Source organism: Danio rerio, chromosome 4 (assembly GCF_052040795.2).
Source record: "Danio rerio strain M-AB ecotype USA chromosome 4, GRCz13ab, whole genome shotgun sequence".
Lineage (NCBI taxonomy): Eukaryota > Metazoa > Chordata > Actinopteri > Cypriniformes > Danionidae > Danio > Danio rerio.
The window spans coordinates 52,311,157-52,333,972 of NC_141024.2; the positions used below are offsets into that span (position 1 = coordinate 52,311,157).

At 36.6% G+C, this 22,816-nt stretch overlaps 2 long non-coding RNA genes and 2 other non-coding genes across 4 annotated transcripts; 2 read left to right on the top strand and 2 right to left on the bottom strand.

Annotated features, from left to right (window-relative positions):
• Positions 1–940: 940 nt before the first annotated feature.
• On the top strand, positions 941–2,423 carry LOC147844915 (uncharacterized). Its single transcript, XR_015942949.1, has 2 exons — positions 941–1,212; positions 1,599–2,423. It is a non-coding gene; the product is annotated as an uncharacterized LOC147844915 (long non-coding RNA).
• A 3,556-nt stretch (positions 2,424–5,979) lies between these two features.
• Positions 5,980–21,192, bottom strand: LOC141381750 (uncharacterized). Its single transcript, XR_015483892.2, has 4 exons — positions 16,327–21,192; positions 16,065–16,223; positions 15,828–15,991; positions 5,980–9,550 (listed from the first exon to the last, which is right to left on the bottom strand). It is a non-coding gene; the product is annotated as an uncharacterized LOC141381750 (long non-coding RNA).
• Positions 7,387–7,460, top strand: trnat-ugu (transfer RNA threonine (anticodon UGU)). The gene has a single exon. It is a non-coding gene; the product is annotated as a tRNA-Thr (tRNA).
• Positions 17,954–18,026, bottom strand: trnaq-cug (transfer RNA glutamine (anticodon CUG)). Its single transcript has one exon. It is a non-coding gene; the product is annotated as a tRNA-Gln (tRNA).
• Positions 21,193–22,816: the final 1,624 nt, after the last annotated feature.

The following is a 22,816-nucleotide window of genomic DNA, read 5'->3' on the forward strand; positions in this document are numbered from 1 at the left end:
TTTCCAACATTTCAGGCATCTGTCCATCCCGTTTTGCTTCTTTCTTTCATTGCGCAGTGCAGGCTCAGATACTAGGGGTACTCTACAATGAAGCCGATGACTTAATTGAGCTGTTTTAAATAAGGAAGATTATAAAACGGTGCAAGACCGAGTGGACTTAAGGAATGACTCGAAGGCAACCTGTGGTTTAGGGCAAAAGTGACTGCCACCTATTGTTAAGATCACACCTTTTGGATTTGTCGTACAAGAGCCTCTTTATGCATGTGCAAAGTAACTGAGTAGAAAGCATAGTAAATTTTGCTTCCCCCCCACTGTCTTAGATGAAACTGCGTTTGGAAGTATCGTATCCACAGTTTTTTTCTTTTAGTGTTAAGACTAACGGCTGTTTCACACCGCAAGCGCCAGCAGCGCGTGTTTTTTCGGCGTCCATGTTAACAGATTAGAGCTTTTATATCGCACGCAGCAGCAGCGCGTCGGCGCGAGGCGTGAGCGTCGCTGAAGCAGCAGTGCAGCGATAGTTTTGGCGCCGGGTCTAATTTTGACGCGCTGCTCACGCTCAATTAAAGTGACAGTGCATTGATAATGACCAAAACACAATGAATGACAGTAAAAAGTAGCAATTGTACCCAATAAATGCCTTAATAATGTCAACTGATTTATATATAGTAAATTGTAACCCAGGTTACTAGTGGGTAGTACACAGCAATAGAGCAAATAGAAATACCCTTATAAATATGAAAAAAAAAACATTGGCAGAATACTCGATTAAATAATATATATTAAAATTATTTATTTATATAAATAAATCATAATAGAGTATTAAACAGCATTCAAGGGAATAGTGCTTTAGAATAACATCATCGTGCCTTACACTATAGCAGATCAGATTTACAAACAATAACAAATCTCTCTTGTCTGTTAGCTTGTGTTTACCGTTGCTATGGTGATTCAGTGTTCGCAAGGGAATGCAGAGATGTAAGTTTTTAAATTAATAACAGTAGAAAACTATTAGATATATATCTTTTAATGTTTTAAATGTGTATTAACTGTGAAAACTGACCATTAATAAGATGCTGAAATGATTTCTATCATATATCTTTAATGAAGGATTGAGAGAAAAAAAACAAGATTTGTATCTGTGAGTGAAATCTGCACACGAGTGCCACCTGGAGTTTTCTTGGTTTTTCGCTTTGATGTTGAATGATTTCCTTGGTGAGTTCGTGTTTTTTTATTATTATTGTTTTCATTATAACATGATTTAAACTAGTGTCAAAAATGTGTTTTATTAATTAACAATTTGTTTGGTCTAGTGAAAACACAGTATTATACACAGTATTATACAAGTGATTGTGTAAAGTTTAAGTGAGAGAGTTTAAGTAAAATGCTGTCATTTGTAAAAAGAAAATGCCAAATAGGTGAAAGAAATAGGAAAAACACAGAAATTCAGCAGAGAGAAGCATATACATGGTCATTTATTGTTGCTGTTTATTTACAATTATGTTAAGCTGAGATAATGCATACACTGTAAAATGCTAATGTTTTTTTTTTCCCCTTTGTTTGTTTGCTTGTGTATCTTCTTCTGGTTTTTCATCGGTGAGATGTTCTATTGAAGTCAGTTGCTAAATGTGATTTGCTCTGGATTCAAATTAATTGAAGTGTGAACTCTTTTCTGGATTTGGATTGTCTCAACTTCCATCGGTGCGTGTCTAATTGTGGAGTTGGACTGGCGAGCCTCCCATTAAGTGGATTCTTTGGATACACCTGTTGGAAAGATACAAAGTGAAACCTATTCAGCGTCATGGTAGGAGTGTAAATTTACAACACACTCACAAGTGCAACATCCTGGATCTCTGGAACTGAATTTGCAACCTAGTTGTTTTGCAAAAGAATCTTTTTGAGTGTTCATCACCTGTACTGGACTTTTGGGACATTTTGAAATGTTTTAAGTGAATGTTTTATTTTCATTTTTATTTTATTTGTACATTGTTTCATTGGAGTGTTCATTTGTTGCAATTTTTGAAGCTTTATAGAGAGAAGTTAATTGGTTTAAGAAGGGAAATCTTGATTATATATTGAATAATAAAACAATTTTAGTGTTGTATTATTAACTTACACTTATAAACCTTTAATATAGTATTGTTATTAGTATAGTAGTATTATATTATTGTTTATAATAGTAACCAAAATATAATATTAGACCTTAACAATAGAAAAACAGAAAAATAACATAATATTAACTTACCTTATTAGTGATACAGCCAAAAACCCTGTGAAGAAAGAGAAGTGTTATTAGAGAGTGTAAATAAGATTGAGGTCATTAGATGAGTGTGAAACAAGCCTAGAATTTGTTTTATTTATATTTATTATTTATTTTATTTTATATTTCTGTGAAAGTTTTACAATACAATCTTTTATTATTCTTACCTCTGTGTCCGAGTCCTTCACTGTTGTTGTATCTTCTCTCTCTTTGGAGAAATTTAGACTTCTGAGCATCTGGTCAATTGATGAACAGCTTATAATACATTTGTGTATCGAGGGTTACACGATCAAATGAACCTAAACGATTAAAAACGGCAACAAACATTATTTTGGCCCGAACTACAAAACCAAATGTAAAACAATTTTAGTATCAGTTTAGCTTAATTTGCACGCTAGTGTTTCAGGAGGGGAAATAGAATATTTAAGGGAGTTGTAGTCCATAGCGAAGTGTATTGTGGGTAGTGTAGTTCGACACGCAAGCTGGATGATGTGAGCTCGCTGTGTGCAGTGCTGCTCAAGCAGAGCTTCGGCTTTGTTTTATGTTCACTCAAGTTATTCCCACCGGGAGCTGTTTGCACTGTGAACCTGACAACATAAAAATAAGTAAAAGAAGTGCATACATTAATTACTTTTCTCCGTCTCATCAACTGCACAAGCATGAATTAACGAGCTGTTATTCTGCCGCTGGACATCACTAAAGCAGAGAAAGTAACACTAGTTTGATCATGTTGTTACACCTGGCTCAAGGATGTAACATAATAAGGGAGACGACAAGGAGAAGTATAATCAAAAAGAATATTTATTTAACTCAATTTAAATTATATAATCAAAATATCAGTATCAGTATGTTTAATCAGTGTGAAATGCAAATGAATGGATGAGGTAAATGTAGTCAGTGATAGTGTATGGATGCGAAAGAAAGCATAATGCCCAAATAGGAGCGTGGCTCTGGCGAACTGCCAAGTGTATAGACAGCGACAAACTAAACAAACTCTCTGCCGGGGTTTAAATAAGGGCGCTGACCAGCATCAGGTGCGCTGAAGGCACGCCCCCAATCTAGAATCAAAAATCAAACACAAACAAAACAACGCAGTCCTAACAATGTATAAATATCATTATAACTATATTGTATAAATATTGTTATAACTAGGCCTACAACAACCTGACAATCAAAAAACAAACGACATGATATCACAGGCGATTGTCTTCTGACTGTAGACACTTCTCATAGAGCTTGAGAAGCATACAGTACTATTTGATCTATAAAATTTGAAAAATAAACATTTGCAGGTTAAAGAAGCAGCATAGGATGAAGTTGTCGCGAGTCTTGGTGCAAATGAAAAGTTTAAAAAGTGTATTTGTATATAGAGTAAGGGTGGAGCCGAACCCGAATACGGTATTCGGAAAGGCACGAATAGCGTGTTTTTACGAATACTTGATTCGAACAAATACTTGAAAAATTATTTGTATTCGGGAGCAAGAAAAACACTATATCAAAAAGCAGCGTTTCCTCATGAGACCACAGTGCATGCCCACGTGAGAGAGAGAGAGAGAGAGAGAGAGAGAGAGAGAGAGAGGCAAAACGCGCCAAAGCCCGAAACTGAAAGCGAGACGTGACTTTTAAGGGGTTGTTTCATATGGATTTATTAATCATTCTTACTGTTCGGTGATCGCAAACTGCCGTAGTTTATTAAAGACGCAAACCTCTCACAGCACGTCAGCTGCGCGCCTTCAGCAGACCTCCTCATTCCTGCAGCACGAGAGCTTTATGATTGTTTATGCGCGCCAAAAGTGGCGGATCTGTCCGGTAAAATATCTGACTGCGTGTCACCGCATCCCTAAGGACTGTTTGGCGAAATATTTGACTGCATGTCACTGCATATCAAACGACTGAAAGGATATAACTAGAGAACTCTCCACTGTGCTACTGGGTGAGAGCGTATGGCAAGCCGTTTTAGCATTTAAACCTTGTTCAGACTATCCATAAATATATTTAGAGATATCTCTAATTATATTTTGACTTGTCATAATTATATTTCGACTAGTCAGATTGGAAATATCTGCAAATATATTATGATAGACTAGTCATATTCCTCCATTGACTTCCATTGAAAAATATTTGTAGATATCTCTAAATAAGTTGACTAGTCACAATTGTAATTAGATATATCTCCAAATGAATTTTGACTAGTAAAAAATCCAATTCAAGATATCTACAACTGTAATTAGACTTTTAGTAAATTAATTACAGATATCTTCAAATATATTTGTAAATATCTCTAAATATGATGAATTAAAGATATCTCTAAATGTATTATGACTAGTAAAAACTCAGAGATATCAATTACAATTGTTACTAGTCAAAATACATCTGATTTCGTACTAGTACAATTGTAATTGCAGATATCTCTAATTGTCATTCTGAGTAGTGGAATTATAATTATGACTAGTCAAAATATAATTAGAGATATCTCTAATATATTTATGGAGTCAGAACAAAGATTTAAATGCTAAAAAGGCTTGCCATAGAGAGCGCTTCTCACTGAACAGAGCACCGCGCAACCTTCTATGTAATGTATTATCACATGCACTAAAAGCATCAACACAGCCACATTCTGCCCCAGCAAGTCAGTTTCAAACATAAAAAAACAAACAAACAAACTTTGTGTCTTTTTTTGTGGCAGGCAGATGACAATAGCAGGGCTGTATCTTTTAGTATTATATAGAATACTTTTGTTCTGCCAGATCTCCCAGGCAGGGTTTTATTTAGATTGATTTAGTTAATATTAGTTTTTGGAATTCTGTCCATTTGAAAGAAGTTCTTTCTGAAGAAGAACAGTTTTTTGAAGTATTATTTGTTTTTATTCTGTCTATTCAGTGTCCTTCAACAAGAACGGTGGTGGTGGGGTTCATAATATTCACAATGGTATTTTATTAGTTGTTGGTTTAACCATGGATGAGATAATGGCTTCTATGTTATTTTCTTTTCAATGACATTTCTTGTCACATGTTCAAAAACAACAACCAATATTGCATGTCTATAATTTATATAATGGGTATAATTAAACAATACTTTCACTATAACGTAAATTAGAAGTGTAATAGAAAAAAGATATATTTTTGCGCCATTTTGAATTTTACTCGAATACAAATACAAATACTTTTCCCCCCTCAACAAATACAAATACAAATACCGGCTGCTCCTTACATCCCTAATATAGAGACACATACGTAACTAGATAGAATAGACAGAGATAGGTTGATCTCTGCAGCAGCTGCCAAAGAGCTGCACGCAGACACAGCTGGTGTGAAAGGCAAACGCTTGCGTGTTGCTTCTGCTCTCTACACGCGCTGCGCACACACTGCTCATGCGCAACTGACGCTTGCAGTCTGAAACAGGCATAAGTTGGCCAGAGCACCTGTCTTGGCAACAGCAGGTGCTAGGTTCAAATCCAAACTGCACCTTTTCCTCAGATTATGGGAGAGTGGCTTTCTGATCTGAAACTCTTTCAATGGCCAATAGCATATGTTTGTCCCAATTTCCATTTTCCAAGCTGACTCTGGGTTTTGATGTAATGAAACTGTAGGTTCCAAAAAACACTTAACACATGATAAAGGATAGATTAAATAAAATAAATTATTTAAATTAAATAAATAAAATCCGCAGTTGGCTGTTCTTTCACATTTTTTGCTTTGATCTTGAACAGAGGCCAGGTTACTGGTCAGGTTTGAGACATGATCATCCAGACTCTAAAAGACCACGTCCATCTTGTCAGCATTTTCTGCATCCTGACATGCTGGTTTTTGTTCTGTATTGTTTTTTTTTCTTTTTCGATTTTTGTTATTGGGCAAATGTCTCTTAAGATTGATTATTGTGGCGCTGTAGCTTAGCTGGTCAAAGCGCCTGCCTTGTAAACAGGAGATCCTGGGCTCAAATCCCAGCAATGCCTTAGTCCAGGTGGTGCGTGGGCATGTTTTGTAGAGCTTACTTAAACAATCTCTTTGCTTGCCATTTTTAGACTTGCTGTCTTTATTTAGTCTCTGTGTGCAAAAGCGTCTCTTTTTTTTAGTCAGTGTTGGACCTGTGGCTTAATTGGTCAAAGCGCCTGTCTAGTAAACAGGAGATTCTTGGTTCAAACCCCTAAAGTTCCTATTGTACAGCTTCCAGGACTGCTTTTTCTTAAGAGTTACGAGTGTTTACGCAGCGGCATGTTTAGCAGTCGGTTCCTAACAAAACTCGAATCCATAAATACGCTGCTCGTTCAAGAGGGCTTTGGACAATGGCTTTATATAGCATAGTGTGGTAATGCGTAACCAATTGGACTTTAATATTTCAAGTCTAGACATTCAAGCATGCAGCGCTACCGTTGTTAGGTTTTTTTTTTCTCTTTTTCCGATTAAACAATTAGCCTATGTCAACATCATTTGGCACTGTGCTTTAGTTGGTCAAAGCGACTGTCTAGTAAACAGGAGTTCCTGGGTTTGAATCCCAGCAGTACCTTGTCTGCAGTTGGCTGTTCTTTCATGGGCCAGAGAATACCAAAAAGTGCTTTCTGTGCAACAGTGCTAGAGGCAGCAGAGCACTCAGGTTCTTTGGTGCAATGAATAGCGCATTGGACTTCTAGGCTGTGAGCTGAGCCTTTCAAAGGTTGTTGGGTTGAGTCCCACCAGATTCGCAGACTTTGCCCTTTTTCTTCACTGACTTAGAAGTGGTGCGTTTCCAACATTTTAGACATCTGTCCATCCCGTTTTGCTTCTTTCTTTCATTGCGCAGTGCAGGCTCAGATACTAGGGGTACTCTACAATGAAGCCGATGACTTAATTGAGCTGTTTTAAATAAGGGAGATTAGAAAACGGTGCAGGGCCTAGTGGACTTGAGGAATGACTCGAAGGCAACCTGTGGTTTTGGGCAAAAGTGACTGCCACCTATTGTTGAGATCAAGCCTTTTGGATTTGTCGTACAAGAGCCTCATTATGCATGTGCAAAGTAACTGAGTAGAAAGCATAGTAAATTTTGCTTTTCTGCATCCTGACATGCTGGTTTTTGTAGTGTTTTTTTTTTATTATTCATTTTAATTTTTATTTAATTTTTGTTATCGGGCAAATGTCTCTTACATTCATTTTTGTGGCGCTGTGGCTTAGCTGGTCAAAGCGCCTGTCTTGTAAACAGGAGATCCTGGGCTCAAATCCCAGCAGCGCCTTAGTCCAGGTGGTGCGTGTGCTTCTTTTATAGAGCTTACCGGAATGCATAATAAAATTGTATAGCTTTGAGGCGTAATAAATATTGCGACAAATAGAGTTAAACAACCTCTTTGCTTGCCAATTTTAGACTTGCTGTCTTTTTTTTAGTGTCTGTATGCAAAAACGTCTTGTCTCTTCTACAACGTTGGTGCTGTGGCTTAGTTGGTCAAAGCGCCTGTCTAGTAAACAGGAGATCGTGGGTTCAAATCCCAGCAGTGCCTAATGTACAGGTGTCAAGGTTGCTTTTTGTTAAGAGTAACGAGTGTTTACGCAGCAGGATTTTTAGCAGTCTGTTTCTTAACAAAATTCAAATCCTTAAGAACGCTGCTCGTTCAAGAGGTCTTTGGACGATGGCTTTATATAGCATAGTGTGGTAATGCCTAACCAACTGGACTTTAATATTTCAAGTCCAGACATTCACACATGCAGCGCTACCATAGTTAGTTTTTTTTTTCTTTTTTCGATTAAAAAATTAGCCCCTGTCAAGGTTTGAATCCCAGCAGTGCCTTGTCCGCAGTGAGCTGTGCTTTTATGGGCCAGAGAGTACCAAAAAGTGTTTTCTGTGCAATAGTGCTTGAGGCAGGAGAGCACTCAGGCTCTGTGGTGCAATGGATAGCGCATTGGACTTCGAGGCTGTGAGGTGAGGCCAGGGATTTAATCGCGGTGGGCCAATTGCCCAGGAGGTTAAGCAGTGAGGCCGAAATCATGTTGTGTTTCCACTCTCGGGCTAGTAGCAGCACGTCACGCAAACCCCGCCCCCATAATGTCCCCCAAATCGAATGTCACACAACCCGCCCACTTCAGAGGGAATCAGGCAGATAAAGCACACCATCACATCCTCACGAAACCATTCAAATAAAGACAACTGAAACAAACAAATGACACGTTACTGTACAGCATTACATTGTATCTCTATACGCACATGCCTGTGTGTTCTCATTCATCATATTCATTTACTCACGTACCGACTGAATTTGGAACTAATTTTCATGTGAAGCAACATGCCCCTTCAGCTACTCCAGAACGCAGCAGCATGAGTGGTCTTTAATGAATTGAAAAGAGCACATGTCACTCCGCTACTCACCCGTTTGCACTGGCTGCCAGTTGCTGCTCGCATCAAATTCAAAGCTCTGATGTTTGCCTACAAAGCAACCTCTGGCTTTGCTCCCTCTTATCTGCTCTCACTTCTGCAGATTTATATGCCCTCAAGAAACTTGCGTTCTGTGAATAAACGTCGCCTCGTGGTTCCATCCCAAAGAGGGAAGTAATCACTTTCCCGAACTCTCGCATTCAATCTGCCCAGTTGGTGGAATGAACTCCCTTACTGCAACAGAACGGCAGAGTCACTTGCTGTCTTCAAGAAACGACTTAAAACTCAACTATTTAGTCTCCTCTTCACTTCCTAATTTGCAATTGCCTCTAGCTACACCACTAACTGTACTCAAAAAAATATATATATTTTTTTAAATTCTTACATTACTAATGTTTTCCTTCTTAGACTTTACAGACCTGAAACTTGCCTACAGCACTTATTTATTGTTGCTCTTATAGTTGTGAAAATTGCTTCCTTGTCCTCATTTTTTAGTCGCTTTGGATAAAAGCGTCTGCTAAATGAATAAATGTAAATGTAAAACAGCAAGCTGTGTACACGCCCTTAAAACGACACATTATAACACATTATAATAAAAAAATCTGGATTGTGTTTTGAACTGAACCTAAACTGGCACACTCAGAAGAACCATAATAATAATGTTAAATCATAAAAAAGGGGTAAACTATGCGCCCTTTAAGCAATGTGTTAACTTTATTCATTATTCAATAATCATCAAGATTGATAAAAAAGTTCAACACACACAGCAGTGAACGTGTGCACACACACACACACATCAGTGAACATGTACACACACACACACACACACAGTTGGTACAGTAGGCCTACATACTGTATCTACCTTGGAAGAAGTGATATGGTTCTTAAAGTGTTGTTTTACGTATGGAGCCTGATTGAATTTTATTATAGTGTCTTCGAAAAAACATCTGTCCATAATTCCTGAAAATAGAAAAAAAAAATATATATAAATGTGACGGCCTGAAAGGTTGGCCGCACAGTTCTGTGTAACAGCGTGCGTATTTATACACACACACACACAACCACACACACAACCACACATACACACACGCAACCATGCAAACATATTCACAGTTATGCAGACATGACATTTCATTTTATAGTTTCTTTCTCCATATCTATTATACAAATCACAACACACATTAGTTTCTTTCTTGTGCTTTATTTATAGAAACCATACATTTTTGTTACTACTAAATTAATTTGGAGTGCACACAAATTAGTTTCGTTGTATGATTAATGTTTGTTTCTTTTGAGTTACCGAGTGGTGCGCTGGAGACAGAAAGTGGTGGCCGGGTGGCTTCCGGTGCGGCAAAGATTGGAGTCCGGGCGGGAACGCCGGATTTATGCAAAATGGTTCCGCCCGGGCAAACCAACTGCTTGAATAATGCAGGGGGAGAAGTTATTTTAGATATCCTCTTTGATTAAATATTTATGTATTGATTTTGTTAATTTGTTTATATTGGTTAATGTTTGATTTTATTATTTTTGTGGTAATGTTGTTATTGCATTTATTTTGTTTTTGTGATGTATGTAGTAATGTGAATTTTTGTCTTTATCCCTTTGTAATTTAAATGAGCTCATCCTTTTCTTTATAGGCCTGGCTGTTCTTCATTGTAGGAGGTCATTTTGTGTTGGTTGGTTATGTTGGCCTCATGTTCCTTTACTTTCTTTTTTGTTAAATTATATTAATTTGAGGACTTATGTCCTATTTGTTGAGAATAAATCTCAAGTGGAGGATTTTTGGCTTGTGTTCTGTTTCCTTTGACCCTCGGTCCCTTACAGATGGTGTCAGAAGTGGGATGTAGAGTTTGGTTTAGAACACAAGCCAGTCTATTTGCCCCTCGTGGCAGTTTTTTTTCTCCCCCCCCCCCCCCCCCCTTATTCATTATGAGTCGTGTAACCAAGAAAAAGAACCCATCTCTGCATCAAGGAGAAGATAATGATGAAGAGGAAGTCCAAGTGGTGGTTGAAGAGGCTGTTGGAGGAAAGCCAGCAGAGGTAACTGAAGTTTCAGTGGCTGAACTTGCAAGCTTACTAAGAGCACACATGGCCAGGACAGAGTGTCGTGAGATGGACAGACAGAGGGAGTATGTGGATCAGGAGCGACGCTTTAAAGCTCTCCAGCACCAATTTAGTTTGCTACAGATGGAGGTTCAAGCCCGCACTTCTCCAACCACTCATCTGCTTGATGATGATCAAGAGGCCTCAGGATGGTCTGATGCAAACCCGCTAAATGCAGATGGACTGCCAGTGACCCAGGTACGTCAGAATAATTCTGATCAAACTGTGGATAACATAGTCCTGCCCCCCTCTCTAGTGCCTAGGCTGGAAAAGTTAAATGAGACTGACGATGTGGAGCACTTTCTAGTCACCTTTGAACGGATTGCTGTTGCTTGTAGATGGAACAGGAGTGACTGGGTCTGGCACCTGATTCCACTGTTGACTGGTAAGGCCAGAGCAGCCTATGTTAATATGGAAGTGACAGAGTCAGCTGATTATGATAAAGTTAAGTCTGCTATTCTGAAGAAATATGACATCAATGTTGAAACATATCGACAAAGGTTTCGTTCTCTGGCTGTTAATCCATCCGAAAGTCCAAAGGAGCTTTATAGCCGTCTTAAAGAGCTGTTTACTAAATGGATTCAACCTAAGGGGAAGACTGTAGAAGAGGTGAGTGAAGCTATTATACTTGAACAGTACCTCAGAATGCTCTCCCCTGAACTGCAGGTGTGGATAAGGGAACGTGACCCTGGATCTGCTTCGGAGGCAGCGTCATGGGCTGATGTGTTTGTGGCAGCTAGAGGAAGGAGTAAGCCTTGGACATTTAAGTCTGGTGGTGAGAATCGCTCTATTAGTATGGGGCAGGGCCGACAGAAGACAGAGGGACAAGGTAAACCTTACTTTGGTAAAGCACCTGGCAATTTGAGTCTGACGTCAAGACGGCCGCCAATATGCCATATGTGTGGGCAAGAAGGGCACATCAAACCAAATTGTCCAAAGAATTCTGTACAGTCTATGCATCTGTGTTTTGTCCCCAAGAGAAACCCTATCCCAGCTGATTCAACCGCTTTAAGGATGACTGTTGTGGAGACGGATGGTAAACTATTGTCTGCTTTAATAGATACTGGCAGTGATCAGACTCTGATGGACAGGAGATTTGTGCCACCGGCTTTGATCGACCAGAGAAATCAGCTGCCCATTCGTTGTGTGCATGGAGATGAGAGGTTGCTGCCCACAGCCAGTATCAGTATGAAGGTAAAAGGGCAAGCATATGTGCTGAAGGTGGGCGTGTCTGACAGCTTACCTTTCCCAATAATTCTGGGTCGTGATCTACCTGTATTATTTGAATTGTTGCATCCAGCACAGGAGTGTAATATGGTAGTCACCCGATCAATGGCGAAACCAAATGAAGAACATGTGCATACATTGAGTACATTACCTTTCTTTGAGACCGAAATAGAGACTGGCGTGGCAAAGAGGAGAAAGACAAGGAGGGAGAAGATCAGAGAAAAGGTAAAACACAATGCCTTTAAACCTTCTGTCTCATGTCATTTGCCTGTTAACTTCCAGTTGCCAACAAACATCATTCAGATGCAACAGAGTGATATCAGCCTGAAGGAGTGTTTGAGTAGATCTGTAGATGCTGAGGAGGAGAAACCTGAGGATGACAAGACTGTGACGTTTGTGAGGATCAAGGGGATACTTTATCGCCAGATTGGGCCACGGAGACAGTTGGTGGTTCCGCAGTGTGTTCGAGAGGTTGTATTACATCTGAGCCACTCTGTTCCTTGGGCTGGCCACCTGGGGAAGAATAAGACCATTGCTCGAATCAAAAGGTATTTCTATTGGCCTGGCTTGGAAGGAGATGTAGCCCAGTTCTGCAAAAGTTGTCCTGTCTGCCAAAAAGTCTCACTCCAGCGACCTAGGAAAGCACCGTTACAACCCCTTCCTATTATCACCACCCCATTTGAAAGGCTTGGGATGGATGTTGTCGGACCTCTTGAAAAGAGTCGATCAGGTAACCGGTTCATGTTGGTGATAACTGATTATGCCACAAGATACCCAGAGGTATTTCCCTTAAGGTCTGTGAAAGCGAAATCTGTTGCTACTTCACTGGTCCAGTTATTTTCCAGAGTTGGTTTCCCCATGGAAATCTTAACTGACCAGGGTACCAATTTTATGTCAACACTGCTAAAACAGGTTTACCGGCTTCTGGGCATTAAGAGCATACGAACTACCCCTTATCATCCTCAAACTGATGGGTTGACCGAACGATTCAATCAGACGTTGAAACAGATGCTCAGGAAATTTGTAACTGAGACCGGCCAAGATTGGGACCAGTGGCTGCCCTATCTTCTATTTGCTTATAGAGAAGTTCCCCAATCTTCTACAGGCTTCTCTCCCTTTGAGTTGCTATATGGTCGTGATGTTCGGGGCCCACTGGCTCTGCTTAAAGAGGTATGGAAAGACAGTCCTGATCAGAAAGAGCCCAATAATGTTGTCTCCTATGTTTTACAGATGAGGGAACGCTTTGAGAAAATGGCCAGTTTGGCCCAAACTAACCTGACTAAAGCTAAAGAACAGCAACGTCTTTGGTATGACCCTGCGGCTCGAGAGAGAAATTTACAAGTTGGTCAGAAGGTACTTGTGATGTTGCCTAATGAGGAAAGTAAGCTGTTGGCTAAATGGCAAGGCCCTTTTGACGTTAAGAGGAAACTCAGTCCCACAACTTATGAGATCTTTACACCGGGTCAAGCACGAGCCAGTCGAGTTCTGCATGTTAACCTGTTAAAAGAGTGGACCCCTCGAGCTAAAGGAGAGTTAAGGTCTCTAATGGTCTGTCGAGTCGGAGAGGAGGAATCAGATGAGCAGTATTTGCCTGAGCCAAATGTGGGAGATCTTGAGCTGGATCATCTGTCTGAGGCACAACAGTCGCAAGTGAGAGCAGTTTGCACTTCTGATGTGTTTTCTGAATTCCCAGGCTTTACCAAACTAATCCAGCATGATATAGTCTTGAAACCTGAGGCTGTTGTGAGACGTCGAAGTTACAGAGTGCCTGAGCGACTGCAGGAGAAGTTGAAGGAAGAAGTGGAAATGATGTTACATCTGGGAATTATTGAGCCATCCCACAGTGAGTGGTGTCATCCGGTTGTCCTCGTTCCCAAGAAAGACGGGAGTATTCGATTTTGTATTGACTTCAGGTATCTGAATTCAGTTTCTAAATTTGATTCTTATCCTACTCCTCGTATTAGTGATCTGATTGACCGATTGGGACAAGCCCAATATATAACGACAATGGATCTTTCTAAAGGCTATTGGCAGATTTCCCTGACCTTGTCTTCTAGGCCGCTCACTGCCTTCAGAACACCATGGGGCCTATTTCATTTTAAGGTGTTACCCTTTGGATTGCATGGAGCTGGTGCGACGTTCCAGAGATTAATGGATAAGGTATTGCATGGATTGACTTTTGCAGCTGCATATATTGATGATATTGTTGTGTACAGCAACACCTGGGATGAACACGTGCAGAATCTTCAAGAGGTGATGAGGCGTCTTCAGAGTGCAGGCCTGACTGTTAATCCGAAGAAATGTGCTGTGGCCAAGAGAGAAACTGAATATTTGGGCTATGTCATAGGTCAAGGGATGGTCCGACCGCAAATAGGGAAGATCCAAGCTCTGGAGAAGTGTCCTGTGCCACAAACACGCAAGGATTTGCGATCTTTCTTGGGTATGGCAGGGTTTTACCATCGATTCATACCCAATTTTTCCAGTAGAGCTGCCACGTTGACCGATATGGTGGGGACACGTTGCCCGAATCAGTTGCAGTGGACTGAGGACAAATTGAAAGCTTTCCGAGACATCCAGGGAGCTTTAACGACCAATGCTGTACTTTATAATCCTGACTTTAACCTTCCATTTGTTGTACAGACTGATGCCTCAGAGAGGGGCCTAGGTGCCGTTCTCTTGCAGGGTATGCCTGAAGCCAGACGACCCGTTGCCTTTATCAGCCGAAAGTTGTTCCCAAGGGAGATGCGTTACTCTACCATTGAAAAAGAGTGTTTGGCCGTGAAGTGGGCTTTGGATTCTTTGAGGTACTATCTGTTGGGTGGAGAGTTTGTCTTGGAGACCGATCACAAGGCATTGCAGTGGTTAGAGAAAATGAAGGACACAAATGGGCGGATAACGAGATGGTATCTTGCAATGCAGCCATTCAGTTTCAAAGTACAACATGTGCCGGGAAAAACTAATGTTACTGCTGACTACCTGTCCCGGTGCTCTAGTGAAGTTCTGGAAGAGGGGGAGAGTGTGACGGCCTGAAAGGTTGGCCGCACAGTTCTGTGTAACAGCGTGCGTATTTATACACACACACACACAACCACACACACAACCACACATACACACACGCAACCATGCAAACATATTCACAGTTATGCAGACATGACATTTCATTTTATAGTTTCTTTCTCCATATCTATTATACAAATCACAACACACATTAGTTTCTTTCTTGTGCTTTATTTATAGAAACCATACATTTTTGTTACTACTAAATTAATTTGGAGTGCACACAAATTAGTTTCGTTGTATGATTAATGTTTGTTTCTTTTGAGTTACCGAGTGGTGCGCTGGAGACAGAAAGTGGTGGCCGGGTGGCTTCCGGTGCGGCAAAGATTGGAGTCCGGGCGGGAACGCCGGATTTATGCAAAATGGTTCCGCCCGGGCAAACCAACTGCTTGAATAATGCAGGGGGAGAAGTTATTTTAGATATCCTCTTTGATTAAATATTTATGTATTGATTTTGTTAATTTGTTTATATTGGTTAATGTTTGATTTTATTATTTTTGTGGTAATGTTGTTATTGCATTTATTTTGTTTTTGTGATGTATGTAGTAATGTGAATTTTTGTCTTTATCCCTTTGTAATTTAAATGAGCTCATCCTTTTCTTTATAGGCCTGGCTGTTCTTCATTGTAGGAGGTCATTTTGTGTTGGTTGGTTATGTTGGCCTCATGTTCCTTTACTTTCTTTTTTGTTAAATTATATTAATTTGAGGACTTATGTCCTATTTGTTGAGAATAAATCTCAAGTGGAGGATTTTTGGCTTGTGTTCTGTTTCCTTTGACCCTCGGTCCCTTACAATAAATAAAGAAACTGCAAAGAAACGATTCAATCATATTAAAGAGATATGAACTAACCTTCTAACACAACTAGCGGTCCAGGTCCCTGATGGAATATGGCTCCCCAGACATGAATTTTTACTGGATGCTTTGCTTTCGGTTTCACAACATGTCGGTTTATTAATAGGGTATGTCCTATTAATAAATTTGTAGGACATTTAAGCTCGTATAAAGCAAATAGCCTAAATAAAGAGATGCATGGATTAATGTAAATAAATAAATCTTTTCATTATGACATTGTTCAAAATGGCTTACCTGGCTTTTCCATAGGTCCACCTGAGTTGTTTTACTGGTTTTCTAATATTGCAGACTGATGCTTTTAACTGTATTCTAAACAGAAGCTCACTCTGAATCTTTTTAGCAGATCGCTCATTGTCCTTGTGCAGTTTTTCGTCAATCGTTTTAAGTGCAGCACTATACAACAAACACATACAATAATTTATTAATTCATTTTATTAACAATTTGACATAAGTGTTGCTGAAATAATTGATTTGACAAGATGATAATACACAATACCTGTTCATTTTCCTTGCCTTGCAGTTGTTTTTCTAGGAAGGCCTACAGGGCTTTGATGTCTATAGTATCGTCTTATAGTGGTGTTGGAGACGTGCACACCCGACTGCAACAGGAAAGCCCTGATGTCAGCAAGAGAGTGCTTTGATGTGTTGATGCATCAGTTTTTTTTTTCATTGCAATGATTGGTTGAAATGATCTGTAATTAAATCTATAGTGGTCCTTCAAAGACAACCCAGATGGGACTTGAACCCACAATACCCAACTCCAGAGGCTGATGCCTTATCCACAAGGCCACTCTCATTAACATGAAATCACAACCTTTCTGCAGCTATTTTCTTGTTTGCATTTCATTATCATCCACCTAACATGAGACCATTAGTTGAAAGCCACGGGGTACTTGAAGTCAAGATCTCCATTACCAGAGCTTTTCAGAACCTTTGATGTTTGTAAAGTGATTGGATAATTTAAGCAAGATTGGATTAATCTTTATTGAAGTGTGCAGCAAGTCTGAGAATTTGAAGCTAACTATTGACCTCAGATCATCACGCCTAAGGTTTGAGGGGACAAGTGAGGATTTTTTCCACACAATTTATATTTAACCCAACAAACACAACCCAAATGGGACTTAAACCCACAATTCCCAGCTTCGAACGCTGATGCATTATCCATTAGGCCACTGGGCCAATACTAGCATTTGCCATATCTGTTGTACGGTTTAGGAAGATCTTGTAACTCAGAAAACAGCACTTTAGGATCCCTATACCATATTTCATTCAGACGATCTGGTGTGTACACCTAATGACAAAACAGCTTCTCTGAAGAGTTTTCAATTGTCATGTCTTTTTGACCTAAGGGTATAAACCTAGCTTTTTGAAAGCCACAATGGATTGTGCTGCACAGCCAACTTAAAAGGAACTGCGTCAAAGACAACTCAGGTGGGACTCGAACCCACAATCCCCAGCTTCGAAGGCTGGTGCCTTATCCATTAGGCCACTATGCTGTTTCTATACTGCCTGTGAACTGTAACATGAATCCAGGGAGTTGCTGACACACATAACAAAAACTACATGAACAAAAAGTAGATTGGACCGATTTTACAGAAATTTTTTTTGACACTGCAGAGTGTTTCTACTGGGCTCATTGGTGTAGGGGTATGATTCTCGCTTTGGGTGTGAGAGGTCTTGGGTTCAAATCCTTAACGAGCCCTACATCTTCCACAGAAAAGCAGTGATGCTTTGGTGTTTCTGTGTAAGTTGTAGCAACTTTAGTTAATGAAGTTTTAGTGGATTTCTGATCTAAATTAGTCTGACCTGTACAATAATACAGACAAAAAAGGAGCGGGAATGATTCAGTCGTTAGAATTGTTTATGGATCTTGAACAACGTACCAGCTTAATATGTAAGCATCATCTTTGTGTTTGTACACAGTCTCTTCTCTGTAGGCACCATGCATGCTTCAACATTGCCATTTGCGTTAGGTATCTCGTTACCCTTTTAGTCATAACAGGTAGTATGGAATGCCAATCAAGGAAGTTAATGACACGCAAACACATCTCAAGAAGGTTTTCACAGCTACTGTGTTTCATCCACCAAACACTGATCTCAAGTTAAAGGGAGATTTTCAAGAACGACCCAGGTGGGACTTGAACCCACAATCCCCAGCTCCAGAGGCTGATGCCTTATCCATTAGGCCACTGGGCCATGTCACCAATCTTCTATCAAAGATCTCTTGTACGCCTTCAACAAGATGCTACCGCATGGAAAACTGCACTTTAGGATCTCGATGACAATTTGCATTCTATCAAATAAGAACTAATGGCCAAACATTTTCTTTCTGCAATCATTCACATTCGTGTCTCATCGGTTCTGGGGTATGGTTCTAGTGTATAGTGTGACTGGTCTTGAGAGTTTCGAATTCCAGTCAAGGCCACTCTCATTAACTTGAAATCACAACCTTTCTGCAGCTCTTTTCTGCAACTAGTTTGCATTTCATCATCATCCACCTAACATGAAACCGTCAATTGAGAGCCACGGGGTACTTGAAGTCAAGATCTCCATTCCCAGAGCTTAGCGGAACCTTTTAGGTTTGTAACATGACAGTGAGATTTAAGCAAGATTGGATGAATCCTAATTGAAGTGTGCAGCAAGTCTGAGAATTGGAAGCTAACTATTGCCCTCAGATCATCACACCTAAGCTTTGAGTAGACAAGTCAGGATTTTTTCAAACAACTTAAATGTAACCTAACAAACACAACCCAAACAGGACTTGAATCCACAATCCCCAACTTCAAAGAGTGATGCCTTATCCATTAGGCCACTGGGCCAATACTAGCATTTGCCATATCTGTTGTATGACTCCGGACGTTCTTTTAACCTAGAAAACAGCACTTAAGGATCCCTATACCATATTGCATTCAGACGATCTGGTGTGTACACCTAATGACAAAACAGCTTCTCTGAAGAGTTTTCCATTGTCATGTCTTTTTGACCTACGGGTATGAACCTAGCTTTTGAAGGTCACACTGGATTGTGCTGCACAGCCAACTTAAAAGGAACTGCATCAAAGGCAACCCAGGTGGCACATACTAAAAACAACAAGAACAAAAAGTATTTATAAAAAAGTAAGAATTTTTTTTGGCACTGCAGGGTCTTTCTTCAGGGCTCGTTGGGTATGATTCTCGCTTAGGATGCGAAAGGTCCTGGGTTCAATCCCTGGACGAGCCCTACAGTTGTCACAGAAAAAGCAGTGGAACTTTGGCATTTCTACATTAATTGCAGCACCTTTTGCTGTGACTTTAGTTAATGAACATTTAGTGGACTTCTAATTTAAATTAGTTTAACATGTACAATTATACAGATAAAACCGTCTGCTACCCTCAGGCAGATGGTTCCGCAGCATCTGGTCACGCACCAGCCGGCTAAAGAAAAATTTCTTCCCTCAGACTATCAGGGTGATGAACACTTAATACACAACACACAGACTCTTCCATACCCTCACTGCACAACATCAATATGTAGCATGCACTGACTTTTAGCCAATCCATACTTGAAACAACACTGCCTACAACTATGTGGACACCTATTCATTGTACATATCGCTGTCAATTTCACATTGTCATTTTATTTGTCTGTTATTTGTACTGTCGTTGTATTTGCACTGTCATTTTTTTTGCACTACATATTTTTTACTGTTTGTACAGATAATTTTTCATGATTTTTGGTGAATTTTTCATTTTTCATGATTTTTGGTGATTTTTCAAGATTTTTTTATGATTTTTCAAGATTTTTTCAAAAAATTTTCATCTTTTGCGATTTTTCAAAAAATGTTCATTTTTGTGATTTTTCCAAAATTTTTAATTTTTTGTGATTTTTCAAAAAATTTTCATTTTTTGTGATTTTTCAAAAAAATTTCATATTTTGCGATTTTTCAAAAAATGTTCATTTTTGTGATTTTTCAAAAAATTTTCATTTTTTGTTATTTTTCAAATTTTTTTCATTTTTTGTGATTTTTTGCGATTTTTCAAAAAAAAATCTTATTTTGCGATTTTTCAAAATAATTTCATTTTTTTGTGATTTTTCAAAAAATGTTCATTTTTTGTGATTTTTCAAAAAACTTTCATTTTTGTGATTTGTTGCGATTTTTCAAAAAATTTTCATTTTTTGTGATTTTTCAAAAAAATGTCATATTTTGCGATTTTTCAAAAAAAATTCATTTTTTGTGATTTTCTGCGATTTTTAAAAAAAATTTAATTTTTTGTGTTTTTTCAAAAAATTTTCAATTTTTGTGATTTTTTGTGATTTTTCAAAAATTTTTCATTTTTTTGCGATTTTTCAAAAAATTTTCATTTTTTGTGATTTTATGCGACTTTTCAAAAAATGTTCATCTTGCGATTTTTCAAAAAATGTTCATTTTTGTGATTTTTCAAAAAATTTTCATTTTTTGTGATTTTTCAAAATTTTTTAATTTTTTGTGATTTTTTGCGATTTTTCAAAAAATTTTCATCTTTTGCGATTTTTCAAAAAATGTTCATTTTTGTGATTTTTCAAAAAATTTTCATCTTTTGCGATTTTTCAAAAAATGTTCATTTTTGTGATTTTTCAAAAAATTGTAATTTTTTGTGATTTTTCAAAAATTTTTAATTTTTTGTGATTTTTTGCGATTTTTCAAAAAAATTTTATATTTTGCGATTTTTCAAAAAATTTTCATTTTTGTGATTTTTCAAAAAATTTAAATTTTTTGTTATTTTTCAAATATTTTTCATTTTTTGTGATTTTTTGCGATTTTTAAAAAAAAAATCATATTTTGCGATTTTTCAAAATAATTTCATTTTTTGTGATTTTTCAAAAATTTTTCATTTTTTGTGATTTTTTGCGATTTTTCAAAAAAATTTCATATTTTGCGATTTTTCAAAAAATGTTCATTTTTGTGATTTTTTAAAAAACTTTCATTTTTGTGATTTGTTGCGATTTTTCAAAAAATTTTCATTTTTTGTGATTTTTCAAAAAAATGTCATATTTTGCGATTTTTCAAAAAAATTTCATTTTTTGTGATTTTCTGCGATTTTTAAAAAAAATTAAATTTTTTGTGTTTTTTCAAAAAATTTTCAATTTTTGTGATTTTTTGCGATTTTTCAAAAAATTTTCATTTTTTGTGATTTTATGCGACTTTTCAAAAAATGTTCATCTTGCGATTTTTCAAAAAATGTTCATTTTTGTGATTTTTCAAAAAATTTTCATTTTTTGTGATTTTTCAAAATTTTTTAATTTTTTGTGATTTTTTGCGATTTTTCAAAAAATTTTCATCTTTTGCGATTTTTCAAAAAATGTTCATTTTTGTGATTTTTCAAAAAATTTTCATCTTTTGCGATTTTTCAAAAAAAAAATCATATTTTGCGATTTTTCAAAATAATTTCATTTTTTGTGATTTTTCAAAAATTTTTCATTTTTTGTGATTTTTTGCGATTTTTCAAAAAAATTTCATATTTTGCGATTTTTCAAAAAATGTTCATTTTTGTGATTTTTCAAAAAAATTTAATTTTTTGTTATTTTTCAAATATTTTTCATTTTTTGTGATTTTTTGCGATTTTTCAAAAAAAATCATATTTTGCGATTTTTCAAAATAATTTCATTTTTTGTGATTTTTCAAAAAATGTTCATTTTTTGTGATTTTTCAAAAAATTTTCATTTTAGTGATTTTTTGCGATTTTTCAAAAAATTTTCATTTTTTGTGATTTTTCAAAAAATGTTCATTTTTTGTGATTTTTCAAAAAATTTTCATTTAAGTGATTTTTTGCGATTTTTCAAAAAATTTTCATATTTTGCGATTTTTCAAAAAAATTTTCATTTTTTGTGATTTTTCAAAAAAATTTCATATTTTGCGATTTTTCAAAAAAATTTCATTTTTTGTTATTTTCTGCGATTTTTAAAAAAATTTTCTTTTTTTGTGATTTTTCAAAAATTTTTCAATTTTTGTGATTTTTTGTGATTTTTCAAAAATTTTTAATTTTTGTGATTTTTTGAGATTTTTCCAAAAATTTTCATTTTTTGTGATTTTATGCGATTTTTCAAAAAATTTTCATCTTTTGTGATTTTTTAAAAAAAATTCATTTTTTGTGATTTTTCAAAAAATTTTCATTTTTTGTGATTTTTCAAATTTTTTTAATTTTTTGTGATTTTTTGCGATTTTTCAAAAAATTTTCATCTTTTGCGATTTTTCAAAAAATGTTCATTTTTGTGATTTTTCAAAAAATTTTCATCTGCGATTTTTCAAAAAATGTTCATTTTTGTGATTTTTCAAAAAATTGTAATTTTTTGTGATTTTTCAAAAATTTTAAATTTTTTGTGATTTTTCAAAAAATTTTTATATTTTGCGATTTTTCAAAAAATTTTCATTTTTGTGATTTTTCAAAAAATTTAAATTTTTTGTTATTTTTCAAATATTTTTCATTTTTTGTGATTTTTTGCGATTTTTCAAAAAAAAATCATATTTTGCGATTTTTCAAAATAATTTCATTTTTTGTGATTTTTCAAAAATTTTTCATTTTTTTGTGATTTTTTGCGATTTTTCAAAAAAATTTCATATTTTGCGATTTTTCAAAAAATGTTCATTTTTGTGATTTTTTAAAAAACTTTCATTTTTGTGATTTGTTGCGATTTTTCAAAAAATTTTCATTTTTTGTGATTTTTCAAAAAAATGTCATATTTTGCGATTTTTCAAAAAAATTTCATTTTTTGTGATTTTCTGCGATTTTTAAAAAAAATTAAATTTTTTGTGTTTTTTCAAAAAATTTTCAATTTTTGTGATTTTTTGTGATTTTTCAAAAATTTTTCATTTTTTTGCGATTTTTCAAAAAATTTTCATTTTTTGTGATTTTATGCGACTTTTCAAAAAATGTTCATCTTGCGATTTTTCAAAAAATGTTCATTTTTGTGATTTTTCAAAAAATTTTCATTTTTTGTGATTTTTCAAAATTTTTTAATTTTTTGTGATT